Genomic DNA, 8,355 nt, shown 5'->3' on the forward strand with positions numbered 1-8,355 from the left:
AAAGTGGAATAATCCAAGGAGAAGTGTGTTTACCACTGTTATGGCCTATTCTCTAGTCTGGGAGTAAACATAAACTCTCTCTTCTGCTCTGGTACTCCGAGCAGGGTCCTGTTCAATTGTGGCTATAAGTTCTAATGTCCTCCTTGCTCTGGGACTGCTTCTGTGTGCTCAGGACTATATCCTGGAGATCCTTATGACCGAGGACAAAATAATAGAGTCCTGCTGCAGTGCTAGCAAAGACACCTCCTTCTGACCATGATCAACCCCCTTACCATCTGTGGAGTGAGACTCTGTAAGCCATTGCTGCTGCTATTGTTACTGTCACTGATTGATGCTGATTCAGTGGCTTCAAAGGCCTGCTCCTGTTCGCTGTGACTGTGCTCCTTGCCTATAAATCTTTTCTGCCAGCCTTATAAGTCATGTTTTGTATCTGTGGGCGAGAGGTCTGGAAACCAGCTCTGCTGTCACTTATTCAAAGGTCTCCAAGGACATCTCCTGGTTGGGGAGGCAAGGCTTCCAGGCATGGCCTGCACCGTACTATGTTCTATTCTCACCTTGTAATAGACCTTTCCTGTTGACCTTCCAAGTTGTCTTCCATTGGAAAATTGTTATATATATATAGTGAATTCTCATGCTTTAAAAGAATTTGTTTGTGAAATTATTTAAAAGTATTTGGAGGGACTTGGGGAAGAGCTCAGGTGAGTCCTTACCTTTAAGCTTCCATCTTGGTATTGTATAAGTTTTATACATTTTCAAAACCAATCTAAATAGTCATCTCTGATTGAGAATCTATTTACAAAGTTGTGAATCAAAAATAAGTGTTTTTCTTAAAAAAAAAACATAGAAACAACTCAAAGATATATTTGTAGTGTAAAGCATGATAAGATATAACACAATTTTTAAGGATTTTAGAATTAGAATTACACATTTTCAAATCACTACAACAGAGTCAGTATCTTGCTACATTCTCAGAACCAACATTGCTCCTTTGATCACAAATTTTATACCCCAAATTTTAATTTCTTCTTTGATCCTGTAATTTTCTGAAGAGGTTATCTTTCTATGTTATTCATTTGGAGTTTATAAATTTTTTAACATGAGATATTGGATTCCTTTTTTCCCAACTTGCTTTCCAGCTTTCCTAGAAGTTTTGTGGTAAATCCTTACTCCTTTGATTGGTGTCTTTGGATTTATCAATAACTCTGCTGCTCTTTATTATACTACTTGTTTCCTTTTATATACTGAATAACTAACCTGTCTGAAAACATATTGATAATCATTGCTGTTGTTTAGATTGAGATCTGGTTTGGCCATATTATTTTTATATTCCCATTTATGATTTCCTTTGAAATTATTTATCTTTTTCTTCCCCTGATGAATTTTGTTATTGAAATAATCCTTTGGTAGATTCATTGCTATGATTCAATAAAAGAGGGAATAATATGTCATAACTTACTAATGAACAATTACTACTTCTTCAGTTGTTTAGACCCTTATGTAAAAGGCTAGAACTGAGCAGATGCACTTAACCTAGCATTTAAGGCTAATTACCAATTGGACAATTCTCTATTAACATGTTTGGAGAATGTCCCTACTCAACTCTATGCTGGTTCGATCTGTTGGTGTGGTGAGAGAAGGGAGGAGAGATCAGCAGGTGGAATAGGAGAAAGAGGATCATTCTTTGGTGGTGGAGAAGAAGGAGGTGTGGAGATTGCTATATTTGATCCCCTGACAGTGACCCCAAAAGACCAAGAATAAAGACTTTTGCTTATCTTGACTCCGGCTTATTTTAAAGATCCAGGGTCTCAACATCCTTATTTATTTATGTCAGGAGTATTATTGTATTTATATAGTTCTTATGTATAGAAGAGAGAAAAAAAGATTCCCAATTATTTTATAAATTCTGTATTCATTTTAATTGTAATTTTTCCTTTCTATCTCTTCCTGTTTAAATTTTTGATAAGTCAAACATTTTGATCATTTATTTTATATTTTTGTACTTTAGTGAAATTTTTACTATGATTAATTTTTAATTGACTCTCAGTGATTCTCTAAATAAACTATTATATCATCTGCAAGTTATAATTTTTATACTTTTTGCTAATCACCATTTTATTTTCATTTTCTAGGGAGAAGGCTAATATTTCCATAATGAAGAGTAGTGGTGAATAATGGACATCTTTATACTAATTTTATTGTAAAAATATCTAGTTTATTTTGGTTTTATATATAATTGTACCTCTTGATGTTAGGTAAAAGTTACTTATATTAAGGAAAAGTCCGTTTATTACTATTTTATTGTGGTTTAAAAACAAAAAGCTGTTGCATTTTGTGAAAAGTTTTTTTCTTAATTAAACAATATAATTTGTTGTTATTATTATGATCTTTTATGTTTATAGTTTTTCTAATGTTGAAATAACCTTCATTTCTGGCATAAATCCCAGTTAGTGATCTTTCCCATGCTGTTATAGCCTTCCTTGTCACTAACCATTTTATTCAGATTTTTATATCAATGTTCATTAACACTGATATTGGTCTATTAAATTCACTTTTTGTTTTGAGTCTTCCTGATTTAGGTACCATGACCATATTTGAATCATAGGGGCAATTACGTAGGATTCTATTTTTCCTATTTTGTAAACAGTTTGTAGAAAATTTGAATTAATTATTCTTTAAATGTTTAATAGAATTCAATTCTAAATCCATTTGGAACTTTTTTCCTGATGTCAATTCATGGCTCATTCAATTTCTATTTTTGTTATTGAATCATTTAAATTTTCATCATTTATTGATCTGAATATTTTATAGTTTAATTATTCATTCATTTTTAAGTTTTCAGTTTCATTGACCGATAGAACCAACAATTTCTAATAATTTCCTTTTTTTCCCTTTCCTTTGCTTTGATATCTTCTTCTTTTTGATGCTGGTAATTGAGTTTTCTTCTTTTAAAATATATTGATTTATCTACTTTTCAACATCTCTTAGTCATTTATTAATTTAGTAAAGTTTGTTTCACTTTTGATAATATCTCTTTTGATTTTGTAGAATATATTTTTGTCTTTAATTGGTATTAAAGAAGTAGTTTTTAAAAGTTTTGTTTACAGACCATGATGGAATATACATAAGAAAAAATAGCATTACCACATAGGGAGTACTGCCATCCTACTCTTATCAAAGCCCCATTCTTTCATTCATGTATTCTTTTACTTTTTAAAAAAAGCAAAACAAGACACATCATCAAGGAAGTTACTAATTTGTTGCCATTTGCTGATGGATGGAAGGATGCAATAAATAGTTGGAGCTGTAAATAAAGGGAGAAGGAGAGGGAGCGGGAGAGGGAGAGGGAGAAGAGGGAAAGGAGAGGGAGAGAAAGAGGGAGAGGGAGAGGAAAGAGAGGGAAAGGGAAAAGGAAAGGGAGAGGAAGAGAGAGGAGAGGGAAAGGAAGAAGAAGAGGGAGAGGGAAAGGGAGAGGAAGAGGGAGATGTGGTGCACTGGTGGGCCTGTGTGTGTGTGTGTGTGTGTGTGTAATTAACATTAACTCCTATCTATCCAAAATGGGAATAAGAAAAAAAAAGTCTAGCTTTTTGAAAACCTCAATGAGTCTGGCTTTTGTATTATATATGGTAGAGAATATATGTTCCCCTTATATAGAAATAGAACAATTTTCTTTAACTATCCTGATTCCATATTGATAGAAACTTATAGACTGCTATTGAGAGATAAGTTCTATTTTTTTAAATCATGTAAAAAAAAAGTCTTAGAGATAACCACATAAGACATTGTTTAAGAGAGAAATTCTCTGATAGAACCAAGATTAAAAAAATTTTGTGAACCAGTGTAAAAGTCTGGGAATCAATAATCCCTACTGTGAAGTTAAGAGTTGAGTTGAGGATTGCTTCCTTTGAGAGAAAAAAATAAACTCTTTGATAACAGTGAATAAACATGGGCTTTGTAATTCCTTCTCCCTGAAGAGTCTGTTCTCAGAGTGAGAACTTGTTGGTTGCTCCTTGTTTACAATTGGGTCCTTGGAATTTTCACACCGTGAATAAAACTTTCAGTTTCCTATCATTTGTTGACTTTGGAGATACCTCTAGGCATTATTTCCTCCTCTGTAGACGGAACAGACATTCCAGGTGAAGTCACAGTAAGATCCTGGAATTTTTATATCTCATTCAGAGGCTGAGGTAGTTGCTCTGATTGCCCCAGTAAAATCTGGCTTTTCTGAGCTAGTGTCTCTCATCAGTGTCTCTCAAAGTGAATTTCTGATCACTATTTTAGAATTATTTTCCTTTAGGAGAACTCATGTCCAGATGGAGGGAGGATGAGGGATTTTTTTCAAAATTTTTATTACTATTTTCTCCTCCTTGCCTTGCCAACTTGAGATATGAACTTTTATAAAATACCACATTCCAGAACTCTGTCACTGGCTCATATAAGTCTTTCAGTAAAATGTAAGTAAGAATATGGAAGAGAACATTCAAAAATAATAGGGTAGCCCTCTACCTCCTTAGGACTCCATACTTAGAAAAAAAGAACTCATTATTTCAGAAAACTAGATGTTTCAAAGTACAGGGCCTATGGAACTGGAGTTAGAAATCTGAATTCAAATCTACGTCAGGCACTGTGTGACCCTGTATGACTTTGAGCAATGTCACTTAATTTGTCTCAGTTTCCTCAAGTATAAATTGAGGATAATGATAGCATCTACTTACCAGGATTATGAAATTTAAATGATAAATTTGGAAGTTATTTAGGGAGGAAACCTGACATACAATAGTTGCTATGAAAATGTTTCCCATTATTGTTTTTATTACTAATAACATTATTGATAATATGGCTAATAATAAATATAACTAATGTTAGGTATAATACTTTGATTACAGGATTCTATAGAACTCTTTGAGGTACTATTTCATGACGTCTGAAATCAGGACAATACTTAAAGTATTTATCCAAGGTGACTAATACAAGAAGAGCTGGGGAGGAGGGGGAAACCATTGTAATTTTCCTGTCTTTTTTTTCTTTGGAATGTGAGGAAATCAATTGTTACTCTGCAGGGGAATCTAGGAACAATTTTCATCATTCATCAAATTCATGGAGATTGTTACTCAGCCAATCAAAATCCCTCAATATTTTGGGGTTGATAGCATGGCATGGTGATGCTTTACAAAATTTTTCAGAATTGCTTTGTTTTTCATAACTGGGGGAAAGGGTTTAGTTTTTTTTTTCTTTTAGCAGTGCACTTTTTCTCTTCTCATAGATCCCTCAAAAAACATAGCTTTGCAAAATGCCTCTTCAGTCACTGAGTTCATCCTTGCAGGCTTAACAGATCAACCAGAGTTCCAGCTACCCCTATTCTTCCTATTTATGGGGATGTATGATCACTATAATGGGAAACTTGGGATTGACCATTTTAATCAGGATGAATTCTCAGCTTCACACTCCTATGTACTATTTCCTCTTTAACTTATCTTTCATAGATATCTGCTACTCCTCTCTCTTTACTCCCAAAATGTTGATGAATTTTGTCCTAAAGCAAAACATCATCTCTTATTCAGGATGTTTGGCTCAGCTCAATTTCTTCTGTTTTTTTTTTTTTTTTTTTTTTTTGGTTATCTCTGAAATCTATGTGTTGACAATAATGGCTTATGATTGTTATGTTGCCATCTATAATCCATTGCTGTATAATGTCACTATGTCCAATTAGGTTTGCTCTTGGCTATTGGGTGGAGCACATACTATGGGGTTTATTGGTGCCATGGCCACACTGGATGCATGCTGAGACTGTCCTTTTGTAATGCTCACATCATAAACCATTATGTGTGATATCCTCCCCCTCCTCCAGCTCTCCTGCACCAGCACCCATATCAATGAGCTGGTAGTTTTCATTGTTGTGGGCATTAACATTATAGTACCTAGTGTCACCATTTTTGCATCTTATGCTCTTATTCTGTTCAGTATCATGAGCATGAGCTCCACTGAAGGCAGGTCCAAAACCTTCAGCACCTGCAGCTCCCACCTAATTGTTGTTGCTCTTTTCTTTGGGTCAGGTTCATTCATGTATCTCCAGCCCTCTTCATCAGGGTCTGTGGACCAGGGCAAAGTAGCTTCAGTCTTTTACACAAATGTGGTGCTCATGCTAAACCCCCTTATTTACAGTTTGAGGAATAAAGATGTTCAGGCTGCCATGAACAAAACCTTGAAAAGAATGGTTACAAAGACAGCAACAGGGGTTTCATAATTTGTTTTGAACTCAAGGATCAAGATTTATTTTTTTTGCCTTGTGTGAGGGATGTAGAAGACCCTTACCCAAAATGACTACTCAGAGATCACTAAGTAGAAAGCAGAAAGGTTGTTTATTAAAACCTCTGGTGGATGAGCCATCTCATCATGAGATAAGGGAAAGGGAAAGCTCATGGTAGGAGGGCTAAAGAAGTAGTAAAGATACATAGCTTTTATACAAGAGATTACATCACAAGTAAGAGAGCATTGAGAAGGGGAGGGAGAGGCATCTAATTGGTTGTTGCTATGCAGAGAGATTGGAATGGAAGGTTTCTGTTTCCCAAAATCAACTGATTTCTAGGAAACAGAAAATCAGGCCTTCAGGCTTTAGATAGACATGGTCAAGCTAGCTAATAGACTAAATATCGCTAAGTGTCAAATACTGATAAATGTCATCAGCTCAGGTTAAGTAAATATGTTTATAGCTGGCTAAAACCCAAGTAATTATGGGCCTGTACATAGTATACCAGTCATAGGGGAAACACAGAAATAATGAAAATAAAGTACAGAAAAAGAATTCACACAGTCCTGTAAGTTCTTCACCTTATCTCTCTTTTCCACACATTCCCCCTTGAAATATGTAAATGATTTTTATCATTTTTCTATAAAGAACTTATACACTGTTCAAAATTATTTAACATATCTATACATTGTTTATTAAGTTCATCCCTCTCTAATCATCCCTCTCTAATATATTGCATCCTTTTCTCTGAAGGATCATCATTTTAATAGCATCTTCTGTATGCAATATTTTGATAGGGACTATTGAACTATTCTGGTTACTAATGTAATTATACAAGGTAGTCATAGTGGCAACAGGATGATACTACTGATTGCAATAAGTTCATAACATAAAAACTGCTTTCACCAACTGTTTTGGAGACAGTTATCACAGAATAGATTGGCATTTGGCAGACATAAAAATACAAACATAAATTAACAAAGATGACAATCTAGAAAAACTGAGGGACAACATTAACACTCTCCTTTTGAATATTTGAATTATTGAATTATCTCCCCTAGATACCTGGGAGGTTTCAGTGCCATAATTTTGACCAACCCAATGTGAAGCAAATAAATCAAAAATAAAACTATCAAGAACTTATGGCAACGGTAAGTCTCTTCCTGACAACCCCAGAGTTATCAGCAGTACAGAGGCCCTCATTTCAGCCAGATAATCCAGTTTGAGATGGACAGTTCACTGTGTTAGGTGGTCTATAGTCATTTGCACATTTAACTAAGCCTCTGCTTATATAGGGAGTAGCAGTGGTCAAGACAGTCATGTTGCCCATGCTAGGAGGGCACCTCAAGTCTGTTAGGGATTTCAAAGGAGGGAAAGAGTGGGGCCTGGAGTAGTTCCACCTGTCCTCTCTGATAGAATAGGAGCTGCTACTAAGATCCAGAAAGGATTTCTGAGCAGAATATGCACAGTTAGACTATGGAGGCAGGCAAACCCCGAACTTTAGAGGCTTGACCGCAAAACTGCAATGTCCTTTGAAAAAGGTGAGATACCAATTAAGAAATTGGGGTTACAGGGCTGGAGACTGCCAGTCCCAAGATATGTGTCTATATCTTGGAGATTTCCTACAAACAGGCAATCAGAGAGTAGTCTACCAGAGCAATTCCAACAGAATAAGGGACTTCAAAACTAAAGCATCAAATAATCACCTCACATATAAAGTTCCGATACATCCATAACAGCAATAATTGTACAATTTAATAATTTTCATCCTAAATCTTAAACACACAGTAATACAATTGTTATTTTAGCAATAATTCATCAACTACTTTCCTACTTCTTCCATATTAGTCCAAATTATATCAGGAGCAGGGGTGATGGTCTCAATCTAAGCTGCTTCAGGCTAAGAAATGGGTGAAGGCTCTCAATCCATGCAGGGGTATGGGTGTGGCATGCTGACAGCTAGCAAAGCTTCAGATGGACTGATCCATGTCTCAGAAGAGATTCAATAATCTGTAATTTTACCAAGATCTAGAACAGCAAAAAACCCAAATCTAACAAGATTAGACCAGTCTGAGACAAAAGACTTGATTCACCAGACTGCTGCCAAATGT

General features: G+C 35.2%; 1 pseudogene; it reads left to right on the forward strand.

Annotated features, from left to right (window-relative positions):
• Positions 1–419: 419 nt before the first annotated feature.
• LOC141562256 (olfactory receptor 8B3-like) lies at positions 420–6,241 on the forward strand (annotated as a pseudogene).
• Positions 6,242–8,355: the final 2,114 nt, after the last annotated feature.

Source organism: Sminthopsis crassicaudata, chromosome 3, assembly GCF_048593235.1.
Source record: "Sminthopsis crassicaudata isolate SCR6 chromosome 3, ASM4859323v1, whole genome shotgun sequence".
Lineage (NCBI taxonomy): Eukaryota > Metazoa > Chordata > Mammalia > Dasyuromorphia > Dasyuridae > Sminthopsis > Sminthopsis crassicaudata.